The sequence below is a fragment of the Mauremys mutica genome, chromosome 7 (assembly GCF_020497125.1).
Source record: "Mauremys mutica isolate MM-2020 ecotype Southern chromosome 7, ASM2049712v1, whole genome shotgun sequence".
Taxonomy (NCBI): Eukaryota; Metazoa; Chordata; order Testudines; family Geoemydidae; genus Mauremys; species Mauremys mutica.
Window position 1 is genome coordinate 96,432,922 of NC_059078.1, and position 27,650 is coordinate 96,460,571.

Below are 27,650 nucleotides of genomic sequence, written 5' to 3' on the forward strand. Positions count from 1 at the left end.
ACATTAAGGATGTGAGAGCTATTGAAACTGATCTCATGACTTAATAATTGAAAGGTTCTAACTGAAAAAGCCTTTGATTTTTTTTTAAAAGAGAGCTTAATGGGGATTATCACAGACATTTGATCCTCAGTGCTTTTTACTTTTGCTTAAGGGGCTGAAATTGCTATTCTGTTTAAGACCGATTGCTTGTTGATTAATTTTCAACCCCTGCATAACATGGATACTAAGCAAAGGAGCCTCATGTCGCCCTGCAGTGATATAGTGTATATCCTCACATTCTCAATGGTCTTGCACTAAAGCCATGTTGCCTCAAAAGCACCCAGCTTTCCATTATTGGTAAGTCCTAGAGGTGTGATTCATGACTGGTTCTTAAGCATTACAAGTAAATTTCATTACAAAATCTGACTGAACAAGCTTTGCAATGAAGACCAGTATGGGGTGGAGGAGGACAGATTCCTCCCCTATTCAATACACAAAGCATGTGACACCTGTGCAACTGGTCTGCAGTTTTTTCTTTGGTCCATGGGCCACCCGTTAGCCTGCAGGATGCCAAAAGCCCATGTCTGCTCTTACAAAATGGTCTGCCCTGGGGCCTGGTTCCACAGTGAACTGCAAAGTTATTCTTCATGGCCTGACATTGGTGTGAAGTGGTTCCACTGTATTTTGGGCCTCCCACAGCTGGAAGTATTTCTCCCAAAGTAACTTCAGTAGAGAAGGGAGAACATAAGAGACCAAAGTGGGGAACTTTCTTAATCAAACCAGTGAGTCTTTTAAGACAAAGTGGTCTGTCTCCTTTAAGAAGTAGTAGGGACCAGAGCCACCATGTTCTATGACACAACCCCTTCAAGGTTCCAGGAATTCTGGAGCAGACAAGGGTGTAGGGAATGGTAGAAGCAGATGCTGGGAGAGAGGAAGTGGTCCTGAGGTAATAGCTAGCATCAGAGGTGAGGTGACAGGGAGTGGAGTGGAGGCTACTGTTTATTTAAGGACCTGAGAGCAGGAGCCTGTAGTGTAAGGTTGAACAAGGCACCCCTCTCTCTCAGCCAACCAGGCCAAGTTCTGAGAAGGAGGGCCACTAGCAGGAGGAGGACTGCTTCTCTCTTCCAGCCCAAGGGGAAACGACTGAGGTGGCCCCTAAGTGGTAAGGATGATTGGATGACTACACCCCAGCAGAGATGTCTGAGAGGAAAGGGAGCAAAGAGTCCTGTGGCACCTAATAGACTAACAGACGTATTGGAGCATGAGCTTTTGTGGGTGAATACCTGCTTCGTGGGATGCATGAGAGGAAAGGGCTTTCTCATGAAGGTGATGTTTTGAATTCTGTTTGAAAGTCTTTACTGCCAGTCTAGGTGGAACTGGATACATATAATTAAAAGGGGTCCACTGGGAGAGCATGGTTTAGGACTGCAGCCTGCCTGAATCCCCTGATCTAAGGGGAAAGAGTTGTGTTCCTGGATCAGGGCAGAAGGAGACTGGAGAGGGATACTCTCCAGAGGGGCCAGGGGCTACAATGGGACTGACAGAACTCCTTGGCCCAGAGGGAACAGGAGGGTACCTGGGATCCTGAAGCCTGAAGGAGTGAGTTGGAAGCCCTAACAGGGAGGGATTAGGCCTGAAGAGCCATTGGAGACTATACTATATAAAGGCTTAATAAATTAGACCCCAAGAAAGGAAATGTTCTCTGGACTGTGAATATGTTCTTGAGAGATCCAGGAAGGAACTGGGGATGAAGTGCCTGCAGGACCATGCCATGGGTGGATGTGCTATGGGATGGCACCCATTCATAGGGGTACATAACTTTCCAGGAGGTTTTTAACAGAATTAGGGTGTGGTGGTTAAAGATGTGTGTCTAAAAGGATATAAGAACTCAGGGTAGACTCCAAAATAATCCTAGAAAGTAAAGGCACTTCTGTTATAATGCTGTTTTACTGCATTCTTCAAGTAAAGCTTACAATTCCATACTGTATATATACAACCCAGGGGCAGCTCCAGGCCCCAGCACGCCAAGTGCGTGCTTGGGGCGGCACGCCACGGGGGGCGCTCTGCCGGTCACCGGGAGGGCGGCAGGCAGCTCTGGTGGACCTCCCGTAGGCGTGCCTGCGGAGGGGCTGCTGGTCCCGCGGCTTCGGTGGAGCATCCGCAGGCACACCTGTGGGAGGTCCACCGGAGCTGCGGGACTGGCGACCAGCAGAGCGCCCCCCGTGGCATGCCGCCGTGCTTGGGGCAGCAAAATGGCTAGAGCCGCCCCTGATACAACCTGACAAAAACATTACACATGGACAAAACCTATTTTTCCCTAACCTTGTTCTGAGAAATGGTTGAACCATTTTTGCTTATGGCATCCCAAAAACCTCTGTCCGAGGCAGACACCCAGCATGACAAATTTCAGCCTAAATGACTTAAGTTTGACAAAGTTACAAATAATTGAAAACAGGGTCTTATAATGGAAAGTGATGGGCGATCTTAACCACAGATGTCACAATCTATGCTACCTACAATGGGTAAAGAGGGAACTCTGTCCTAGGAATGGTGTTTGTTGTTTTCTCCATCTAGTCAAATACATTCCCTATTACTTTGGTTTCTGCATTGTTGCATTTATGCTTAGCCTAGTAATGTTTTTTTATTACTCTTGCATGTCTTAAAGGTAAGGTTTAATCACTGTAACCTGGGCAAACCACTGCAGGTGTGAATGAAAGGCCTTAGACAAAGTCTTTACAAAGTCAGGCTATTTGCAATATGAAAAAATTAATGAATCATCTTCAGAATTATTCACTCTTAACAATTTCCAGATAATAAAATATTGTGGAACAGGGCATTTTCTTTTTGTCAAGAATAATAAATGAATGGAATAATTTCCTGTTCCTACATCTCTAACTAGATAGTATGAGTCACTGTGGAGTAGGTGAAGTGGCTTTGCTCTGAGATGTCCATGATTTACAGGAGATGTTTTAATAACAACCTTTCTGCAAGGACTAAGTCCTGTCAAAAAAGCAGTTTACTGTATCTGAAAAACAGATCTAAACCAGGTGAGACTCTCTATTAGCATGTACAATACCTAAAGATCTTACCATAGATTGCTCTTTTATGCAGCTTGCTAGTGGTATAAAAGGCAGCCATTTCAGAGTTTGTTTACTTTATGCTACAATCTAATAATGAAAATTAATTATATATCACTAAATGGAATGCATATTAAAACTTCTATGTTATTTGCAACAAAATTAGAAATAAAACAAATTATGGGAATTAGATTTACAAGTAATTGAAAGTGCTGCAGGGGCTTAAGTGATTACAGCTTATCTGAACTTCCCAGAAATCGAGTAATGAAGTGGAGTTCAGCTCTGATCACAGACTTCATTCTTCCAAGGTTTGGTATTTACCTTGCAAATCTTACAGAATAAAACTCTACTCCTTTGGAGGTTGGTGGTGGGGAAACAAGCCAGATTCTCAGCCCTGTACTGTGCAGGTGGCTCAAATAGAAGACGAACTGCCTGTAATTCCCTAACTGTGGCTTCTTCCGGCCAGTAGGGGGACCTCAGCAGGTGAAGCATTGTTCCTATGTAGGGCTTGCCAAAATATTTCTTAATTGGATTTTTGACTAAATGAAACTTCACAATAAGTGTCTGCTTTCCAAGGAGAGCGTGAATTTATCGTCACACTAAACTCCTGAAAATAAAAATATTTCAATTCAGGCCCCCCACTGCCCTGCCTCATGAGAGCTGCAGTTCAGTTTCCTCATGACCTCATTCTCTCCTATGGGCTGGTCTCCCCAGCTGGACTACATTGCCTATGATACACCCCCACTAGGGTGTGATGCAATTGTCTGCCCTCACCATGATAAGACTTTAGGCCATCATACAGTATTTGTAGAGTTTAAGGCCAGCAGGAACTAGTGGACAGAGGCAGCTCCAGGCACCAGCACGCCAAGCACGTGCTTGGGGCGGCAAGCCACAGGGGGTGCTCTGCCGGTTGCCACGAGGGCGGCAGGCAGGTTGCCTTCAGCGAATTTAGCGGCATGCCTGTGGGAGGTCCGCCGAAGCCGCGGGACCAGCGGACCCTCCGCAGGCATGCCGCTAAATTCGCGGGACCGGGGACCTCCCGCAGGCAAGCCGCGAAGGCAGCCTGCCTGCCATGCTTGGGGCAGCAAAATACCTAGAGCCGCCCCTGCCAGTGGAGCATCTAGTCTGACTTCCTGTATATCACAGGCCATTACATTTCATCCAGGGACCCCTGTACTGAATCAAATAACTTGTCTGACTGAAAAATGACTTCCAGAAAGGCATCCAGACTTGATCTGAAGACAGCAAGAGATGGAGAACCCACCACTTCCCTTGGTAGCTTGTTCCCATGATAATAACTGTCACTATCACTGTCCTTTAAAAAAGGAAAAGAAAAAGAAGAAACTGTACCTAAACTCTAGTTTGAATTTCAGCTTCCAGTCATTGGTTTTTGTTATGCCGGTCTCCACTAGTTTAACCAAGGAGCCCAGCCTATAAGGGACAGTGCAAACATGAGGCACCCAAACTACAATTCCTGCGAGGTACCAAGGCAGCCATTCTGAATTGAAATTTTCTGAAGGAAACAAGCTCCTTTTCCACTCTGCAGAAGAGAAGAATGAGGCGGGATTTGATAGCTGCTTTCAACTACCTGAAAGGGGGTCCCAAAGAGGATGGATCTAGACCAGGGGTAGGCAACCTATGGCACGGGTGCCGAAGGCGGCACTTGAGCTGATTTTCAGTGGCACTCACACTGCCTGGGTCCTGCCTACCGGTCTGGGGGGCTCTGCATTTTAATTTAATTTTAACTGAAGCTTCTTAAACATTTAAAAAACCTTATTTACTTTACATACAACAATAGTTTAGTTATATATTATAGACTTATAGAAAGAGACCTTCTAAAAATGTTAAAATGTATTACTGGCACGCAAAACCTTACATCAGAGTGAATAAATGAAGACTCGGCACAGCACTTCTGAAAGGTTGCTGACACCTAGACTATTCTCAGTGGTACCAAATGACAGAACAAGGAGTAATGGTCTCAAGTTGCAGTGCGGAAGGTTTAGGTTGGATATTAGGAAAAACTTTTTCACTAGGAGGGTGGTGAAGAACTGGAATGGGTTACTTAGGGAGGTGGTGGAATCTCCTTCCTTAGAGGTTTTTAAGGTCAGGCTGGGATGATTTAGTTGGGAATTGGTCCTGCTTTGAGCAGGGGGTTGGACTAGATGACCTCCTGAGGTCCCTTCCAACCATGATAGTCTATGATTCTGTGATACACTTATGCTGTCGGCCTTCCTTCCCTGTAGCCCTAGCACAGGGAGAAAGAGGAGGCACAGCTGGAGCATTTGCTGGGCTGTCATTTACTTCTTTGGGGAACATTGGTAGTTGGCCTATGAAGAACAGCCACCAGGTTACGGCATAGAATTGGGAAATTGTAACCAACTCCATCATGTCTATTGCCTCACTGCTACACTGAGCAGATCCCAGGTGCAACAGAGAACCTGGCCTTGTGTCTAAACTGAATTTAGTATTTTAAAAGGTAACTTAGAATCTTTGTGCTCTTTTAAGAAGGTGAGAACTATAGTAACTAGCATGATTCTTTTTCTTTTGTATAATCTGCGTTGTTCTTTCATATGGAACAAATGCTGAAAGGTGAAAATTTCCCTTGCTGCCATTTTCTTCTCCTGAAAGTCATTCTTAGAAGCTCTTGACTACATGAGAGGGGTTGTGCAAATTTTCTCCTACCTTGGTAATGATCATGCAGACAAGGCTTCCCTGGCTGTTGACATTTTTAACATTCTGGAGCAGGGTTAGCATCACCTCACCCAAAGTCTGACCTTTAGCAATTGTTTCTGTTCCTAGCTTTAGGGTGCTACCAATGACTCAAGGGACAGAGATAAAACACAGTTATCCTTTCTCCTAATTGCAACAGTTTCAAGGTGTAACATAGATGAGACTTTGACATGAGTATAGAGTACTAGTGAAGTCCTCAGTGAGCTTTAGTCTTTTTATAGGAGACTGAAATGTCCTGTCTACATTCTCCATTGCAATCATGCCATAATGGGTCAGCTCACGCTTGGAAAAAGACCTTCTTAATCATAAGGGTTCAAACAGATTTTTTTTAAAATGAGACCCTTTATTCTGTTGAAGCTGATGGAGCCATCAGAGTAATTACCAATCTGGTGTCCCAATTCAATCTGACCACTGTGTGTACTTATTTATAGCTAGTGGAACTTCATACATGCCAGGTATGGACAATTCACAAAATTAAACACTTTTCCCTGGTTTTCTTGCTGTTGCAGTGTGTGCCACAGTAGATGGTTCTGCTGGGAATTGCATGACCCAATATGCAAATGAACTTTGAGAAAGTGCTGTTGAAGTTTAGTTTGAACAAAATTCTGGACTGGATTTTTAAAAAGATGTTCTCTCTCAAATGCTCTTAGAAGTAAGTTTTTGCTAGTGTGGGAAATTCTGGTAGGCTTTGTTACTTTGTTACTTCTAGGAAAACTGCCAAAAAAGAAGGCTGAGAACCAAATATTAAGGAGACAGGCATCTTAGAAGCATAGACACTGTTCTAAATTTAGCAACTGCTAAGAATTAGATGGGCAACAAAATAACGCAAACATTGTTAGTGAACCAGGCTGACTCAGCTACGTTGTCTATCAAATGGTACTTGTTACTTTTATTTACAGTGATGCATCAATCATACACTGCAGTTAGCTAACTCATACATTAAATTTATCACACTTCTGGACCTCATAACTTGAACAACCATTTATCTTTAATACACCATCTAACCAATACTCAAAATGCAAACATTAGTAACATTGTAACTTTGATTCTTTATACACAAATACTTTTTAGTGACTATTGCAACAGTAGCCCTGGGAAGCAATGTAAAATGATCCCAGTCAGGTGATAGATGTATACCATCTTGTAATATGACAGAGCCATTAAATAAATGCTGTCTCTTACCAGGTGATCTAATCTGTTTTAGCATTACTGCACATATGAATAATAACCTGGGATCAGTTACTGATTACATTGGCAGGCAATGAATAAGGCCTTAGGTCACTGAATAGGACAGTTATGGAAAGGAGGGCTGAAGTGGGAAAGTCATTTCTTTGTCACTACAAATAAATGCAAAAGTCACAATTATTTTTTAAAAAAGAAAACAATAGTTGTTTCTTTTCTGTTTAAAATAGGTGTTGGGTAGCTGTCACTAATAGCTCAAAAGTAGAGCTGGTTGGAATTTTCCAAATGGAAAAGCTTTATTTAAAAAATGGCCTTTTCTCAAAATTGATGATTTCTCTCATTTTATATTTTAAATTTTTTCTTTAACTCTTTCTGTTTTCCTTTTACCATAATTTTTTCTCACTTTTTTCCTAGTCATTTTTGAAAATCAACCTTGTTTTTAATGATTGACTGAGGGTGGGGAACATAAAGAAAAATCCCCAAAGCATTGAAAGATGGGAGAGGAGCCAGAGGGGATTTTTCACTCAAGATGAGAAACTGACATCCTACTCAAATATCACTTTCTAAGAGAATACATTGAAATTTTAATATATGGTACAATTTAACTTTATGTAGGGGACCGGATCCATGTAAAGAGGGGACCCTCTATCTCATTCCCATGTGGAAGGGGATATAGATTCTTGCATGACACTACCAGAGAATAGAGTCACTGCAATCATACTTGTGCATCTATAGCACCTTACATCTGAAGGTTTCAAGGGGCTTTACAAACATTAAGTAAGCTTGATAAAGCCTTTGAAAGACAGGTAAATAATAAGCCCATTTTCAGTTAGATAAACTGCAATACAGAGGGGTTCGATGGGAATTGCACCACTTGCTCTACCATTTAAGCCATCACATAGCAGATGACCAAGGTCTGCACTTCGCCAATGCCTTCATGGTCTTCAATGTCGCATATAACAAGTACAAGCAAGAGCTAAATTTAACATACAGTGCAGCATTCTGTGCAGCTTGCTCACTCATCTCCGTATTTCAAATTGAAACTCTAATTAAACAGTTCAGAAAGGAACTTAAGGCCCCCTTTGTGAGATAACAGTGCACCAAGCTGAATAACAATGAGAAGAGAGAAAGAGTAAAGAGCTTTTCCCTCAATTTTCAATACTGCTGATTAATGCATCTAAGGTATAACTGCAGGTGATACGGTGGCATTCATATATGCTTTAGAGGAAGAAACACATCAAATGGAAGATCTATTCCAAACAGCACTGTGTCAGAGACAGACATGAAGAAGTAATGAGATGCAACTAGTGTTTGCTTCAGTTTTTTATTTATCATATTTGCTCTCTTTTTGAAGGATATGTCAGAATGCAGATTTTATTTATGTGAGGTACAAAGCAAGGCTCTGATCCTGTAACTTGGCTTCATGTGGACGCAAGCAGCTGCTTTTGTGAATGAAGATGCTGAATTGGTGCAACAGTGTCCTCATTGATCTGTCAGATATTGGGCCATTGACATTAATGGGCCCAGGATTTCACCCTAACACTTTCAGTAGTATGCTGCAGCTATAATACACTTTTCTGTTGCCTTCCTCACTGTTTCTTTCCCTACAATTGTTTATCAACAACAAGTGGTGACCCAAAGAACTAAAACTTACTTAGTAACGATGCTTACCAGATGTTGGATGTGACAGTCAGTCCTCTACATACCAAAAATGACTGGGATTTACCTAAAGTTACTCTAATGCTGGGGTAGGCAACCTATGGCACGCGTGCCGAAGGCAGCATGTGAGCTGATTTTCAGTGGCACTCACATAGCCCGGGTCCTGGCCACCGGTCTGGGGGGGGGGGTCTGCATATTAATTTAATTTTAAATAACGCTTCTTAAACATTTTAAAAACCTTATTTACTTTACATACAACAATAGTTTAGTTATATATTATAAACTTATAGAAAGAGACCTTCTAAAAATGTTAAAATGTATTACTGGCACGCGAAACCTTAAATTAGAGTGAATAAATGAAGACTCAGCACACCACTTCTGAAAGGTTGCCGACCCTTGATGTAGACCGTGTGTCAGCTGCTATGCTGTTGAATGTACCAAATATTTCCTGTCTGCCTAGCCACTGTTCACTGATTTAATGGTAATGTTAGAGAACAGCATCATAATAGTGCAAAGTGATGGATGAATGATGAAGGAATTAATTAAGAAAAATACTTTTTACTAAGTTTAGATACTTCTGTGATGAGTAACTTAGAAATAGCTAATTTGTGTGATGGAGAGATACTTTTTCTCAGCACATCATTTAACTGGTTTTATTAACTGATTTAAACAACCTTCTTTGAACATATACTTTCCACCAAAGATACCTAACTTGTGGGTAACTTAAGTTCCACACCATAGCAAAGCTCAGAACTCTTTAGTACTTTACCTGAGTAGTGGCTCTGATAGATCAGAGGCCTTTAATTGTAGCATTGTGGCAGCTGCTAGCAATGTGGAGGAACCTGACTTCAAAAAGGGAACTCTTGAAGGCTGGGCCTGTCAACAAGAAACCTAGATTCTCACAGATAACCTTCAGAAGACTCTCATGAGAATGGACACCAAGAATCATGAACATCAAGGTGGACTCATTAAAGGAAAGAAAGAAAGAAGCTGAGCAAATGACGAGCAACCTAGAACTCGGAGAGATTGTGTTTGAGAAGGAATCCATTGATCTCAAAGGACAATGTTGGTACTTTGTATAAGTAAGACCTTGATAATAAGCATTGTTCTAATATCAGGATCACTGGTGTCCCTGAGAAGGAAGATGATAAGAATCCTATTTTATTTGTCAGAACTTATTTAACCATCAATTTGATAAAGAACATGACACTCGTATCATTGGAACAGACAGTTAGCTTGCTAGGGACCCATCCACCTCCCCCAAACCAAATCTTAAGGAAAAAATATGCCTGGAGCCTTAATTTTTAGAATGTTCAGGTAGAAGAATGTGAATTTCATGCAGAGAATTATTTTTTTCCTGACTTCAGCTTGGAGGCTGAGGTGCCAGCTGGAATAGAACCAGCACAGGGATCAATTTGCCAAGATAGGACATTAAACCACCTGAGATCTGGTACTCTGCAAAGTGAACTCTTCTTTATTATGAAAATGCTGTTTCTTTAATATCTCACAACAAGATCTTCTATACAATTACCCTGAAGTAAAGCTGCACCTGCCTATGAAAAACCCTATGGAGTAAACAGGAACTTCACTGAAAAACATACCTTTTTTTTTTCCCCTTTTAATGTGATGTCAAGTTTCTGATGCAGTTCATATAAAGTTAAATATGTTTAATTTCAAATTCTTATTCAAATATATTTCTTAACAGGTCGAAATGGGACTCTGCACCTCTGGGATTGGAGAGTCTTGCCAAAAGAGGCACTAATTAGCAATGTGCTAGTTTATTTGAATGTATTAATTTTGCCTCCTAGGCTAAATGTTTAGCTCAAAAGAAGAGCGTTACGATATTAGCATTCCTCGGAATGATGCCGAGATCATTCCGTTTGTACTTAAGTCACACGTGTTATAAGAGAGAGACTTACTTTACAGCAATGTGCATCAAGGGCTAATCTAAATTTTGCTAGGTTCTTAATTCTCAAAAGATTTTGCTCACTTTTGTTTTTCTGCCTTTTTTCCTATGCCTTTTCTTCTTTAACAAAAAGTTCACATTTTGTATGTATGTAGACAGCTATATATTACTCCTGGGGTAATTCTTCAGGACTCAGCACCCGCAGAAAACGCCCCGCCCCCATAGAACGCCTGTACTTCCCTGCAGAAAAAGGGAAGACTCATGGGGGGCAGTGGGGATGACCAGGGGCACAATTTGGGAGGGGGATTGCCCCCCCCCGAACAGGCGAGGCATGGGGAGGCACACAGGATTATGTGTAGGGTGACCAGATGTCCCAATTTTATAGGGACAGTCCTGATTTGGGGGGTCTTTTTCTTATATACGCTCTTATTACCCCCCACCCCCATCCCGATTTTTCACACTTGCTGTCTGGTCACTCTAGTTACATGCCACTGCCCCCCATTTCTGCAAGCGCAGAGCTGACCAGCTGAAGGAGGCTGCTTCTGGGCTCCGCTGATTCAGCAGCTGAATGCTGCCTCTTGGGTCCCAGTGCCAGTCAAGCTTCTGTGTTCTGGGAGCCTTCCTGTTTTCTGTGCAACAGTGATTGCCCGTGATGGTGCTGGGTAAGGAGGGATGGCGGAAATGATGGAAGGGGGGAAAGGGGGAAGAGGCAGCTGGGAAGGAAGAGGGTGGAATAGGGCAGGGGAGTGTGGGAGTGAGGCATAGGTGCTGGAACTAAGGGTGCTGGGAGTACTTCCATTATATACCGGGTTTACAGTTTTGTTCAATGGCTCTCTGATTTCAAATGATGAGTAAGGATATCTGAATCTGGTCCAATACTTAGAGCTAAAACACTCAGATGCTTAAGGCTGCAACAATACATTCCTAAGAAAGTGGAGTCTTTTTGTAGCAGGGATTGTTTAAGGACATGAACTAGACTATATTTATAAATCATTAAGAAATTCTCTCAAATGAGAGGGTAAAGAACAAAACATCTGAACAGGTGCAAAAAACCTACAAATTAAAACTCTCAATTAGAGGTATTACAGATGCCTCAATGCACTGACTCAAGAGCCAGCTTAAAATTGCCAATTTAGACAGGGAGTAAAATTTGATAGCTGCTTAATAGACAATTTATGACTGTTTCCAAACATGGCTTCAAGTAAACTTATTAAAAGAAAAAAATCTTTCCCGGTATTGCTGGGAAGGATGGACAGAACTGTTGCTTCTTGCATAAATACAGGATATTATCTGCAACCAGGGGCGGCTCTAGACATTTCGCCGCCCCAAGTACGGTGGCATGCCGCAGGGGGCGCTCTGCCGGTCGCCAGTCCCGTGGCTCCGGTGGACCTCCCGCAGGTGTGCCTGCGGAGGGTCTGCTGGTCCCGCGGCTTTGGTGGACCTCCCGCAGGGACTGGAGCCGCGGGACCAGCAGACCCTCCGCAGGCCTGCCGCCGAAGGCTGCCTGCCTGCCTCCCTCCCGGCGACCGGCAGAGTGCCCCCCGCAGCATGCCGCACCAAGCACGCACTTGGCGTGCTGGGGCCTGGAGCCGCCCCTGTCTGCAACATGGGTCTTCATGCTATATTAAAACTTTGTTTTGTCTCTCTCTTTTTTCTTGTGTTCTTCAGTTTTAATTAATTTGCCGTTGTTGGTTTAATGTTAATTAAAATTAGAGATGTGGATTTTTATACTAACTTCTGTAAATGCTAAAATGTATTAGACTTCAGTGATTTTCTTCTTGTAGTAGGCTTGCATACAGAGAACTATCTGTAACTGAAGCCAGTTATTCTCCTCTAGCGGTATGGTCCAAAATGAACAATATGGAAGAGAGAGAAGCCTTTCTCCAAGTGACTATTTGTCAAGTTATTTAAAGCTCCTTTTAGATGCACTTGCTATTATGTAAGTAACCTTGTATGGTGAATTTTAGCCATGAAGGGAAGACAACTGGGTGTTTGTCTTCATTACACAGCACACCTTCAGACAAACAAGAACAAAAGCATAAGTAGTCAAAAAAAATGTAGTTTGACCTCACAATCAACTTGATTACTACAGTTCTCACCATGATACTCCCTGACAATGGGTATGCAGTGAAGAATCTTCCTCCACTCCTACCTAAATATCCTTCTCAGCTACAGTAATGTCCTTTGTCTTACAGTTGTACATAATGTTCCACTTTCTTGTCTGATCTCAAGTGTCACTGAACATGAAAATGAAGCTATTTATTACGAGTAGTAGCACTAACAATAGAAAAATCAAGGTTTTCTAAAAACAGTAAGTATTTCAAGGTAATCCTTCAGTAATTCTTTCTGACTTGTATTTTCTTTTCTTGATACATGTAATTCACATTGACCTTAATGGTATTATGTAGAAGCATACACAGCAGAAGAGAGCTTAGCTGTGTTTAATAACACTTCTCTATTTAAAGTGTTGGATATAAATTGGTATTTTTTTCATCCAAGTAATTATGAAGTGTATCCTGTAATCTGATGGAAAATCCAGAGTGCCAGCCCCTATTGCCTCTTCTATTCCTTCAGTTCCCAACTTAAATACTTTTCCCAGCCCCATCTTCTTCTCTATTCTTTGGCTTCAACTAGCATCCACTCACCCAGTGTTTCCAAAATCTCTATCCCCACTGTTCCTAAACTTTCTCTTTCCACCCAGTCTCAGGACTGTAACTCCTTCTCTGACCCTTTTTCTTGTATGTCCTGCTGTCCTCTCTAACTCTGTTTCCAAAACCAAATTTGTCCTTTCTTTCCCTAATCTCTCCCCTTTCTCTCCTGTTTCTGTCTCCATTGACAACTCCACTGTCTGTCTGGTACATACTGTCAGTACATAATGGTCAGTACATAATGTCAGTACTGTCAGTACATACTGTCAGTACATAATGGTCATGTCAGGATCCAGGAAATGTATCCACAACTGTAACAGCAATTGGTGGTCACAAACCCACATCACATTTATGGTCTACATATATTTCTGTTTCCACAGGTACCTTTGTCTACCCTTGGAGCTCTTAGGGGTTTGAGTCCCATTCATAATGGTTAGCACTGATGGAAAGTGGCAATCGCCTGTTTGTTTTTGCCCAGAGGAAAGCATATTTGATTGGTTACCCTTGTAACCATGGCATGTAGAAATTCTTCCAAACAATGGGAGACAGCAGCTTGCCTAGTGCCTGAGAGACTGCCCCAAGCATGGTGGCATGCCACGGGGGGCGCTCTGTTGGTAGTGACTCTGGTTCTCACCCTACCAAGGTCATCCCTGAGCTCCTCATGTGGGTACAATAAGGCCTCTGAAGTGAGCTGGTACTGCCAGACCACCTGTGCCACATATGTCAAGGACTGTCCTCCTGGGCCCAGAGAGGCTTTTTGCAGAGTATTGGTGCCTCCCCCATCTCTGAGCCAGAGGAGTTCTTCCCCCACTCCTCCTTTCTCTCTAGATATGTCACCCTAAGATGGTTGGGTGTTTAGTCAATGGCTGATGTGGCACCCACTATGATGCACCTCCCTTATTCCTACCTGTTGTATCTCTCGCCTCTCTACTGGCCCTACCCTTACTCCAAAGCCCTTAGTAACTACTTTCTCTTAGACAATCAGAATCACATATGCAAACTCTCTCACCCATGGTCTCCTATGTCCTTGGGGTCTTCTTAATCAACTAGAAGTGGGGTTCCTATGCGGTGTGCAGAGCAACCGTGAGCAGACTGAGCTGCACCTGCTGCCTTAATCATGTGGCTAACACATGACTAATCAGAAGCATCTGACTCACAAGAGGAGGGTCTCTGAACAGTTCTGAAAATATAAGTCCTAAGCATGCACCAGACCTACCCTCCTGGAATACTCCCAGTGTTTCCAACTATCATGGTTTTCTGAAAGCCTCACCTCCTGAAGACAAGTGCTAACATGAGAATCTCAACTTTCATTTTTTTTAAAGTACGTTTATAACCATCATGGCTGCAAAGCTTGAAAATGTGTGTACCCTGATGGCACAGAAACAAGAAGAGAAAGAACCCGTCATTTTTTTTAAATTCTCATAATTTTTAAGTGGATTTTACCTTCCCAAATGCTCTACATTTCATCCACAGAGAGCCCAAATGTTCAGGCTTTATACCAGTGAAGTGGATTCAAAGGAAGACAAAGTAGTGGGCATTTTATCAGGGAGTTTTCCTCATGCAGATAGGGCTGCATGGGAGAAGGCATGGATATGTTCAGGGAAGTTAACTGGTGGGCAGTAAAGGCTGAGAATATAGGCAGAGGTCAATGTCACAATAGGTTATTAGCTCAATTGGGTGAGGCAAGATTATGAAGGGCCTTAAAAATAAAGAGAAGACACTTGTATTTGATGGGGAGGTGAAAGAGGCACTAGTACAAGACTGGTGGGCTCAGAACAGTGATCCAAAAATGATTTTTAGCAGCAGCATTCTGAATGGACTTGAAGAGAGCAAAGTTGGTGCAGTCAAGGGCAAAAGAGAGGAGGTTAAAATGAAATGTCAAGGGCTTGCACAAGAGTTCTGGCTGTGTGAACAGAGAGGAACGGCCAGCATTTAGATGAGTTGTGTCAAGAAAAAAGCAGTAGTATTTAGAAATGGCCTGGAAAGGGGGTTCCAGTGAGAGGACTGAATGAAGGATGGCACAGAGATTATGGGGTTGAGTAACTTGGAACATAATGTGGATGGACAGAAATTATGAATTAAATGGAAAATAATTTAGAATCTTCCAGGAATAGTGTCTCTTCTATAACAAATGTTCTAATAAAATCTTTATGGCTAACATGTTTTTGCTAGTCTAAATTGGTTGAGCTGGCTCATGAAATCCCCGTAGTTTATTATTCACTAAACATAATCTCATTTTCAGAAGAATTTTATATAGATCTTCATCTGTGACATCTGCAGATGCATTTACTGCAGTGGTCATAAGGGCTATTTTAGTTGTACAGATCATCAGTGGATCAGTAGTCAGACTGTTTGGAGAAGAGGAGACTATAGCTGTATTTTTCAAACAGACTTTTCTGAAACATAGTTTTTATTGAAGGATATTAAAGGGTTTTGAGCCAATTTATATTCAGTTATGGGACAAGCAAGTTATCTTTAAAAGTAAGCAATCATAAAATACATTTTTGATCTTACAGAAATTTATATCACTGTCACCTTGTCCTAAAAGTGCTTTTCGAAAAACAAACCAGTGGAGTGCTTATGTAATATAATATAAAATTCAGTTTCTCAGTCATACTTGGTATGAAACCCTATTATCTCATCCTGGCAGCTAGTTCTATTGCCACAAAAGAAGTTAAATCACAATACCTTATCCGTGATTAGCAATGCATGGTAAATGAGAGGCATACTACTGTAGTTTATCACAAAGATATGAATCATAATAGACACAGTGGAACTCATCCTGCTCTCACTTGCACCAGTGTAATTTTCATATAACTCCGTTCAAGTAAATTAAATTTGATATAAAATTGGAATCAGTCCCGATAGCTTGACCATCGTAGAAAACTGAAGATTTACACTCATAATGGTATAACTTGTATCTGTGCAAATACTAATTTGCAGCTTCCGTAACAAAACAATAAAAGCACTTACACTTTTTTATTGCCGCTCATCCCAAATGATCTTCCATCACTTTACAAACTGAACCTGATCTTCAAACTGTGCATAAGAATCATTTTGTCAACTCCTGCATTACACCTCTTTTTCTCAGCCCCTTCAGTAGTATTACAAGATGTGTTCAGCTTTTTGGATGTGAAAAAATATTGATTGCCACTAACCTCGAAAGACAGTTTTTAGTTTGTTTTTTCTCACTTTTGAAGAGCTCACATACAATGAATGTGACATTTTCTAAACACAGGAAAGTGAGATCTTTTCAGTTCTGTTTTGTAAGAGAGTATACAGATTAATAGTGAAGAATTTGTAGAAACTTTGCATATGCAGTACATTGTGAAATGATGGAATATATTGGGTTTGTGATTTAGTCCTTCCTATTTTCAAAACCAATTCATTCTGCCTTTTCTTAATTTAATTATTTTGTTTATATTTTTGCTGTTTATTGTTTTCCTCTAGGATATTTTTTTAATTCTGTGACTTGTGAAACCAAAAGTTAAGACAACTAGCTCAACATTATCATGCTGCTCGAGTTCTATGTATATAGTTACTTGGTTACTGCTGACATTTGTCTCTTTGCTTTAATGTTTGTTTGTTTTGTTTTGTTTTGTTTTTATTAATAGCCAAAAGAATTTTTAGGAAAAAAAATTGATTAGCTGTTAAACAATGCACAGAAATGTTACACAGTAGTTTAAGATAGGTTCTTCAGTTCATATCTAGTTCAAACTGCACAGGGAAAATCCCTCCCCCAGTTAACTCCCACATGCTGCAAAGACCTTTTACCACCTTTTAATACAAAATTTCCATTATACAAATATTTAAACTAATCACAACCAACAATACCTGCAAAGAAACGATCACCCAGTTTCTAAACTATTTCCCCAAAATCCATTGTCCAAGGGTCAAAGTTCATAGTACCCTCCCAAGTATAAGACTGCGCCCCGCCCACACATGCCTCCATTACCTGCATCTTTAAGCTGTAACGAAAACACTCTCAGGGTAAGAATTAGCTTCCTATTACATTGGCCCTATTGCAAAATAAGTCCTTTGTTTTGGACACACAAAAACATTCTCAAAACTTATTTACTCTTCTTAAAATCATATGTACTCCTCTAAGCTCACAAAAGTTATCTTAGGGCACGTCTACACTTACCAGGGATCGATGCTGCTGCAATCGATGCACCGGGTGTCAATTTAGCAGATCTAGTGAAGACCCGCTAAATCAATCACAGCTCACTCTCCCATCAACTCCAGTATTCCACCAGAATGAGAAGATTAAGGTGAATCAACGGGAGACCATCTCCCATTGATGCAGCGTGATGTAGACACCACAGTAAGTTGACCTAAGCTATATCAACTCCAGGTAGACTTACCCCAGTAATGTAGACAAAGCCTCAGATGCAGAGCAATTCCTTCCTCCATTTTACCTAATGGAGGCCCTGCTTCAGCAAAGCACTTAAGCACATAGATTCATAATTTCAAGGCCAAAAGGGACCATTGTGCTCATTTAATCTGACCCGCTGTATAACACAGGCCATAGAACTTCCCCCGAATAATTCCTAGTGCATATCTCTTAAATATTATTAGCTTCAATGGGACTGAAACACATGACTGAGGTTAAATACATGCTTCGGAGTTTCGATGAATAATGACAGATTTAAGTAGATGTTTTAATGCTTTGATGAATCAGGGCAGTATTCCCAGTCATTTGCTTTAGATAGGGTCCAAACTATACCTAAAACATAAAACCAGTCTGCTAGCTCTCCAAAGGAAGAAACAAAAACCTTTCACTCTCGTTCACTGCACACACTTTATACATGTACTGGTAGTTTTACCTGTATTCTCTTTCCTGTTTATTTGTACCCACTTAGCCAGGTGCAACCCATCCCATTTGGGTTCACTATTGGGACTGAATCTACCTCCACCACTACAAGCATGAGCCTAAAGCTTAAACTAAAAGACTAAGGAATGGAGCCAAAGTCAGTTGAATGCAGAAGGGACTGAGTAGGAATTTTTTTGGCAGAAGCACTGTGCCATAAAAGTATTTGGAGACATCACCATTTTGATACAAGAGAGTCATTAAAAAAAAAAGATTATGACTGTAAGAAAAAAGACATAACAAATATGCTAGAAGACCCAAACACATCAATACTTGTGCTCAAATGTTAAATTATCTATAATGACAGGGAACTGAAGTGCCTATTAGCAATGTTATTTCCTGTACACATGGTAGCAAATCTCACATAATTACTTTTTTAATGAAAAATACAGGTCCATAATGCAACACAAAACACACTGGATTTAAGGCGGAAAAATGAAAATACGTATTAGCAAATTAGCTGGGTATTTAAAAAGTCATTTTTCCCAAATATCACTAATTTGCCCACAGGAAATAGTTAAAGAAGCTCTTAGAAATATCTCACGTGGTGTCTTCAACATCAGAACTAGACTACGTTATTACTTTTTTAAAAAATTAAAGATTTTTTGCTTATACCAACAAATGTTAAGAAACTCAAAGATGAAGCCCCAAATCCATCCATATTCAACTTAGTTTTGTTCCAGTGTTGGAAAGTCTTCTGAGAAGTGTATTATTGTATGTGTTACATATTGTACTGTTCTCTGTTTTGCATAATGGGGCATAGTAGTGAGGGAGTTTCTGGGTTTTGTTGATTTGAACACGGTAGGGTGTGAATTCCATGTACTTTCTAGAATTTTTTCTATTCCATTTTCTTTGGGAAAATTTTTATGGAAAATCTGAGCTAGTTTTAAAATATAATTCTCTTTTACAGAGCACTGCCTTACTGAGTAATACAACATATGAGATGGACACACAGAATGTATTGAGAAATGTTGGATTATATTAGCGATATGGAAGAAATCCATTAGATCATTAAATCCATTCCGCTGCCAGTTTGTGTTTAGAGAGATTAAACTAATTAGGCTAGATTATAGACAATGCTAGAGGGAAAGGAAAGAGAGTGGTTATTAAGCCTATCCGGGCCGCCCAGAGGGGGGGGGCAAGAGGGGCAATTTGCCCCAGGCCCCGGGCCCCACAGGGGCCCCCACGAGAGTTTTTCAGGGCCCCTGGAGCAGGGTCCTTCACTTGCTCTGGGGGGGCCGGAAAACTCTTGCGGGGCCGGGCCCAGGAGCTTCTTCCGCTCCCGGTCTTCGCCGGCGGGGGGGGTGGGGTCCTTCCACTCCGGGGCGGAAGGACCCCCCGCCGGCGAATTACCGCCGAAGCGGGACCCGCCGCCGAAGTGCAGCCCGGTCTTCAGCAGTAATTCGGCGGCGGGGGGCCCTTCCGTTCCGGGACCCGCCGCCGAAGTGCCCCGAAGACCTGCGGTGGGGGCCCCCCGCCGCCGAATTACCGCCGAAGACCAGGCTGCACGTCGGCGGTGGGTCCCGCTTCGGCGGTAATTTGGGGCACTTTGGCGGCGGGTCCCAGAACGGAAGGGCCCCCCGCCGCCAAAGAACCCAGGCCCCCGGAATCCTTTGGGCGGCCCTGAAGCCTATTGTATGAAATCCAAAGTATTAGGGCAGAATCTCCAGTGTAGGGTAGCTACCTTGTGTTGCACCACCAGTAGAAACTGGTTTGATTGGCCTAGGCAGGATCACCCCAGTGTAAGGATGAACCACTGGAGGCATAAAGTTCCTTACGCCTTTATTCATCCCAGTTGCCAGTACAAGAGGTAAAAGGAAGCGTAGCTGGGAAACCCCCTATGCAAACCTATTCTTGGCTGTAGTTTCAGTCCCTTGTGGCCCTTAGCAGCCAGTATAAATTAGAGCAGATTAACATGGCTGCTCTAATGTGGTACAGAGGCTGGGCCAGGATCAGGTGAGTATGAAGATGAATTTTAAACCACACTTTCATGCATGCAGCCTGCCATGCACTCTGTGGATCGGGCCCGTTATATCAAGCCATTTTTTCCAATGAAAAAATAATGCATAATAAAATAAACATTTCATGTATACCAATAAGAGGCAGAAGTGGATTCTTCTCCATATAATTACAAATGGAATATGAGTCCTTCAAGGGCCTTGGATAAGACTAACCCCTTCTCAATTAAAATTAATTAGCATCAGCAGTGTTTGTAGGGAGATAGTTACAATGGCACTGCACTTTGTTTCTGTATCCACAGAGGGTTGATGAACTCCAATTTCTTTCAGAGCAGTTCCCAACTGGGTAGCAACACTCTGTATTGCAAATTAAAAAGAGCTGCATGTTGAACATATTTCAGCAGGAACAAGGAGACGCCCATGGGAATTTGTCTCCCAAATGATCCTATGACCATTTTCTCAATAAAGGTTTAATCTTTTTCTGTATTTTATCAAAACTAGTCAGTCTTCTCTGGCATTTTGTTCAATAGCATAGAATTCAGGCACTACATGCTGTAAGTTGCAGATAAGAGCTTGACGTTTAACAGAAAAAGATATATCTATGTTATGCAGTTTATGGAACAAAAGTACATAAAGAAAAATCTGTTCTGTGGGCTTATTTAGGCAGTTCCTCCAGATAGGCAATCTGCTGTGTAAATATTAATCAGCTGATTAGATAGGCTGAGTCATGGTAGCAAAAGACAATTCAGTTTCTTTACTTTACTGTCTCTTTCTTATGATAATTTAAGCAGCTAAACAATATTTGTGCATCCTGCCAACGATCTGATAGAGTTCCAGAAGGAGCCATTGATCGACTGTCTCCCTTTTAAAGGGCATAGTGTTACTTAATGGTAATATAACAATTTCGAAGAGATATTAACAAATCTGCTTTTATATAAAAGCTCTTGTGATATAAGTTCACAGTCTTTTGGATGTGGAAGATCACAAACTCCAGTCTTGTAGAACATTTGTACAAAGATGACCCTGAGTCAAAATCCCTGCTACTAACCAATGACTGCCAAGTTTTTGATACCACATTCTGGTATTCTGTCAAATGAACCCAAGCTTACAATCACAACTCTTATTAAAATACATGAGTGTTAGGATTGCTATCTGAGAATCTGGGTCAGATTCTGCATCACTCATTCACCTAAAGCTCTTGTTGAGATTTGAAGTTAATGGGAGACTTGGGTGACCAAAAATCCAGGATTGGGCCCTTAATAGCCAATTTTCCAATATTTACTCACATGAGTGATTCCAGTGACTAGCAAATCAGAAAACAAATTATCTCATTATAGGAAAACATATCATAGTAAACAGCTGTGTACTCTAAGGAAAGTTATATGCAGGAAATATACAGAAGGATAACACACCTCAATGGAGAAATTAGATGTGGTTTCTGAAGCTGGTTAGCTGTAGTTGGGGAGTGTTTTCGAATATCTGTTGCAATTGTTTACTTGTGTTTGGCTCAATCATTTCATGCCCCTTTTTGTTCACTGTCAGAGCTGCAGGGGGGCTGAAGCCCTGATTCCCAGGGCCCGCCGCAGGGCTGAAGCCGGAGCCGTGGGGCTGAATGCCTGAACCCTGGCAACCACCGTGAGGCTGAAGGCAGGAGCTGAATCTTGGATTCCTGGTGCTCTCCATGGAGCAGAAGCCCTCTGAGCCCATGGACAGAGTTGGGGGGCACCGGGAATGTTGCCACCCCAAAGTGCAGTGCACGTGAATGGGTATCCCGGGAGCAGCTCCACACCCCCCACACCTCCTTCTCTCTCTGCCCTCTGGCCAGTTTGGAAGCAGGAAACTGGAGCTGGGCAGTGCGGGGCAACTGCTCCTCTAGCTGGTGCCATGGAGCAGGCAGCCAGGGTGTTCCCTCCTCTCCTGCTGGCTGCTCCTCAGCTCCCAGCCCCCTTTTCTCACACAGACGGTAAGAGCCCTAGGGGTCGGGCTGGCAGAGCCCTCAGGGAACAGAGACTTCTCCCTGCACCCTGAGCTACCCCACTGCCTGCACAGAGCCGCTAGCTACCCCCTCCCTGCACCCTGAGCTACCCCCTCCCTGCACAGAGCCCCTATCTACGCCCACCCTGCACCCTGAGCTACCCCCTGCCTGCACAGAGCCCCCAGCTACCCCCTCCCTGCACCCTGAGCTACCCCACTGCCTGCACAGAGCCGCCAGCTACCCCCTCCCTGCACCCTGAGCTACCCCACTGCCTGCACAGAGCCGCTAGCTACCCCCTCCCTGCACCCTGAGCTACCCCCTGCCTGCACACAGCCCCCAGCAACCCTGCACCCTGAGCTACCCCCTACCCACACACAGCTCCAGCTACCCCCTCCCTGCACCCTGAGCTACCCCCTGCCTGCACAGAGCCGCCAGCAACCCTGCACCCTGAGCTACCCCCTGCCCACACACAGCTCCAGCTACCCCCTCCCTGCACCCTGAGCTACCCCCTGCCCACACAAAGCTCCAGCTAACCCCTCCCTGCACCCTGAGCTGTTTTCAAACTTTTTGAGCTGAACCCCCCCTCCCCCTTTGAGTTATAATTTTTGGTTGTGCCTCCCTCCCGTCACAACCAAGACAGGCTGGGTGGCCTCCTGAGGTGAATCAGGGGGTGAAGGTGGCACTCCCTCTCCCCGGACCTGCCGTGTGGAGCTGGCTGGAGCCCCGCTGGCCCCTGCCTCCCAAAATAGAAGTCATACTATGCCTATTCCCAAGGCCACCCCCCTGACTCCTGAAGCCCCCCCTTTCCCTGCTGGGCTCTGGAGTTTTTATAGCATGTTGGGAGGGGGGGAGCTACAGCATAGTTCTGATTGATTGATTGCTGTTGAATAAGAGCAATTTTACAAGGTGTCCCGTATTCAGCATAGGGAAATATGGTCACCATAGCTAAACCTCTTATGGGTAGCTGGGGACCAGGGATAAATTCATTAGAACTAATCCAAGCATCAGAAGGAGTTGTTGGACATGGTTCATTTGTATAGTGAATAATAAATAACAAGTGTTGGATGCAGCACAGTCTTTGTAAACCCCTGCTTCAGACATATTCAAAATACCTGCCTAATTATAACTATGATGGACAAAATGTTATTGTTTTGTTATGAAAATCTGGGGCTACAATAGTTGCTGGCTGTTTTTGTGTAGTTGCCATCGGTCACTGATGTGTGAAAATGCCTCCTTTTAGATTCAGTTGGAACATTTTCATCAAAATTTTGGTGAAATTGCTGTTTTGTTTAAGCCAAAATGGTTCAGGCAGACATAAATTTCCACAAAACTTTCCCTGGGAAGGTTTTTCAGAGAGAGAGAGAGAGAGAGAGAGAAAGAGAGACCCACATTCAAGTCTTTGTTCTAGAGTAAAAAACTGCTCTGAATCAGGCAGAGGAACAGTGACTTGAACCTGAGTCTCCCATATCCCTAACCAGCAGGATGCAGAGTGTGATGTATGCACATGTACACTCCCCAACACAATTCCATTTTCACAAAAAAGTTTGAAAGATTTTATTTTCATTCCAATGAGAAAGGAAAAGCAAATTTCAAAATCTCAAAGTTGCCACAAAATGGAATTGTCATCTTCTGGTCAATTCTACTCATTTTTGTGTTTGTAGGCAGCATTTGTATACTAGAAAATGACTTTGTATTCTATGTTGCTCAGAATATTACCACACACCCCCCCCCCCCCGGTCTTTATCTAGATCATCTTTTCTCTGAGTTTCCTGTTAGTGTTTATCTGGTTCTTCTTCTTCCTTGCTGACCACACCTTTGGTGCAAATTCACTGGCAGGGGTGCTGGAACAATTTGTATAGTGGGGATGCTGAGAGCCATTCCACCAAACCGTAAACCCTGCATATAATGGAAACAAAGCCCAGCACTCCTAGTTCCAACACTGCTTCCTTCTCTGTGAGTATGGAATAGGTGTTCCTGTATTTTAGTACAGTGCACAGCATATAGAATCATAGAAAATCAGCGTTGGAAGGGACCTCAGGAGGTCATCTAGTCCAACCCCCTGCTCAAAGCAGGACCAATCCCCAAGTAAATCATCCCAGCCAGGGCTTTGTCAAGCCTGACCTTAAAAACCTCTAAGGAAGGAGATTCCATCACCTCCCTAGGTAACTCATTCCAGTGCTTCACCACCCTCCTAGTGAAAATTTTTTTCCTAATATTCAACCTAAACCTCCTCCACTGCAACTTGAAACCATTACTCCTCGTTCTGTCATCTGCTACCACTGAGAACAGTCTAGATCCATCCTCTTTGGAACCCCCTTTCAGGTAGTTGAAAGCAGCTATCAAATCCCCCCTCATTCTCCTCTTCTGCAGACAACAATCCCAGTTCCCTCAGCTTCTCCTCATAAGTCCATAAGTCCAGCCCCCTAATCATTTTTGTTACCCTCCGCTGGACTCTTTCCAATTTTTCCACATCCTTCTTGTAGTGTGGGGCCCAAAACTGGACAAAGTACTCCAGATGAGGCCTCACCAATGTCAAATAGAGGGGAATGATCATGTCCCTCGATCTGCTGGCAATGACCCTACTTATACAGCCCAAAATGCTGTTAGCCTTCTTGGCAACAAGGGCACACTGTCGACTCATATCCAGCTTCTCGTCCACTGTAACCCCTAGCTCCTTTTCTGCAGAACTGCTGCCTAGCCATTCAGTCCCTAGTCTGTAGCAGTGCATGGGATTCTTCCGTCCTAAGTGCAGGACTCTGCACTTGTCCTTGTTGAACCTCATCAGATTTCTTTTGGCCCAATCCTCTAATTTGTCTAGGTCCCTCTGTATCCTATCCCTACCCTCCAGCATATCTACCACTCCTCCCAGTTTAGTGTCATCTGCAAACTTGCTGAGGGTGCAGTCCACGCCATCCTCCAGATCATTAATGAAGATATTGAGCAAAACCAGCCCCAGGACCGACCCTTGGGGCACTCCGCTTGATACCAGCTGCCAACTAGACATGGAGCCATTGATCACTACCTGTTGAGCCCGATGATCTAGCCAGCTTTCTATCCACCTTATAGTCTATTCATCCAGCCCATACTTCTTTAACTTGCCGGCAAGATTACTGTGGGAGACTATATCAAAAGCTTTGCTAAAGTCAAGGAATAACATGTCCACTGCTTTCCCCTCATCCACAGAGCCAGTTATCTCCTCATAGAAGGCAATTAGGTTAATCAGGCATGACTTGCCCTTGGTGAATCCATGCTGACTGTTCCTGATCACTTTCCTCTCCTCTAAGTGCTTCAGAATTGATTCCTTGAGGATGTACTCCATGATTTTTCCAGGGACTGAGGTGAGGCTGACTGGCCTGTAGTTCTCCGGATCCTCCTCCTTCCCTTTTTTAAAGATGAGCACTACATTAGCCTTTTTTCAGTCATTTGGGACCTCCCCTGATCGCCATGAGTTTTCAAAGATAATGGCAAATGGCTCTGCAATCACATCCGCCAACTCCTTTAGCACCCTCAGATGCAGCACAGCTGGTCCCATGGGCTTGTGGTCATCCAGCTTTTCTAAATAGTCCTGAACTACTTCTTTCTCCACGGAGGGCTGGTCACCTCCTCCCCATGCGGTGCTGCCCAGTGCAGTAGTCTGGGAAGCTGACCTTGTTTGTGAAGACAGAGGCAAAAAAAGCATTGAGTCCATTAGCTTTTTCCACATCCTCTGTCACTAGGTTGCCTCCCTCATTCAGTAAGGGGCCCACACTTTCCTTGACCAGGTGCTGATCCTGATATAATATATGTAACCTAATGTTCTCCATTTCAGATTGACAGAGAGAAGAACATTTGTGTGACTTTTTCCATGTTACCCCTATATAGCCTGACAAACATAAACTGTTGACCAAAGAGAAGTAGGACAGATAGTAGTGGAACTGCAGTGACAGTGGGAGAGGTCACAGTTCATAGGCGCCAATGTCTTGAAAGTGGCATAGGCAAACAGTGATGCTATGTGGCCTGGAAGAGAGTAGTGGGTAAGAAATATACCAAGTAGACGTAATCTCATCGCTGCAGTAACTGCAGTTGCATAGAAAGGTACATTTGCTTTCTCAGTTTTCAGCTTTATATATTCAATATGTCTAATGAATTATAACTCTTGGGTCCAACAGGTTCTATTCCAGGGGTCGCAAACTCAAATGACCCCGAGGGCCGCATGAGGACTAGTGCATTGGCCCGAGGGCCGCATCACTGACACGCCCCCTTGCTGTCCCTGGCCCCACCCCCAATCCACCCCTTCCATGAGGCCCCGCCCCTGCCCTGTCTCTTCTCCACCTCCTCCCCTAAGCGCGCGGCTCCCCGCTCCTCCCCCCTCCCTCCTGGAAAGTGCTAAGCGCCACCAACAGCTGTTTGGCGGCTTGGCGGCGGGAAGCGCCTGGAGGTAGGCAGAAAAAAAAATGAAGAGTAATATAGTAGTATAGTATTCAAATATAGTATGCTATTAAAAGTCAATTTATTAACTTTTTTATTAACTTCTTTAACTGTAATGTGAAACGTCAGTGCTAATTTTGACAGTCATTTCATTTTTGGCCACTTAGCTGGCAGCGTTTTGCATCAACCAGAGCATCAATATTAGGTTTGATATCCTGAGACGAAACCAATCTCAGTGTTGCTTGCAAATGTTCATCAGTGAGCCTTGACCTTAACACAGATTTGTTAATCTTCATGGAAGAGAAAAACTGTTCACATATATATGTACTTCCAAACGTTGCCATTATCCTTGCAGAAGCAGAGAATAACATGGGAAATCTTTCTTGTGAAAGAAACCTGTAGAATTCTGGAATTCCAACATCTGTATACTTCTGCTTCAAAATCATGTCACACTGAAGCTCCACTAACTCCATCTGCATTTCCTCTGCAACATTGTCAATTTCAACAGCAAATGGTGTGGAAAAAAGTTGAAAATGTGGTTCAAGTGCCTTGAAATCTTTAAACCGCACATCAAACTGTTTGTGTAAGTTAGAAATGATCTCTGCATATTCTTTCAAGGATTTGGGTTCAACTTTTCCTAAGGAATTCAGAGTTGAGAAATGGACCAAATTGCCAGCAGTCAGCTGTTTCCCCCATAAAGTAAGCTTGACTTTGAATGACTTAATACTGTCATACATCTGTGTTATCACCTGTTTTCTACCCTGAAGTTTCAAGTTCAGTGCATTCAGGTGATCAGTTACATCTGTTAGAAAAGCAAGGTTGCAGATAAAAGTGGAATCAGCAAGCTGTGGAACCTCCTTGTTTTTCATTTTCATGAAGGAATCAATCTCCTCTTTAAGTGCAAAAAAACGCTTCAAAACATTTCCACAACTCAGCCATCTAACTTGAGTGTGATACAGAAGTTCCCCATATTCACTGTCCATACTTGCTAGAAAAGAAGTGAACTGTCTGTGATTCAGCCCTCGTGCACGTATAAAATTAACAGTTTTAACAACTACATCCATAACTTCTTTCATTTGTAGACTTTTACTACACAGGGCTTCTTGGTGCAAAATACAATGTATACTGGTGAAGCTAATTCCTGGTATATTGAGGCTGTTCAGTTTGGTCTTCAATAATCCAACCACACCAATGTTTTCAGAGCACATTGATGGCGCACCGTCCGTAGCCAAAGATACGAGTTTGTTCCATGGCAGCGC

The 27,650-nt window shown here is 43.0% G+C and overlaps 1 long non-coding RNA gene across 1 annotated transcript; it reads left to right on the forward strand.

Annotated features, from left to right (window-relative positions):
- The first annotated feature begins 875 nt into the window (after positions 1–875).
- Positions 876–22,069, forward strand: LOC123373608. The gene is made up of 3 exons (XR_006580781.1): positions 876–1,305; positions 12,729–12,844; positions 21,552–22,069. It is a non-coding gene; the product is annotated as an uncharacterized LOC123373608 (long non-coding RNA).
- The last annotated feature ends 5,581 nt before the right edge of the window (positions 22,070–27,650 follow it).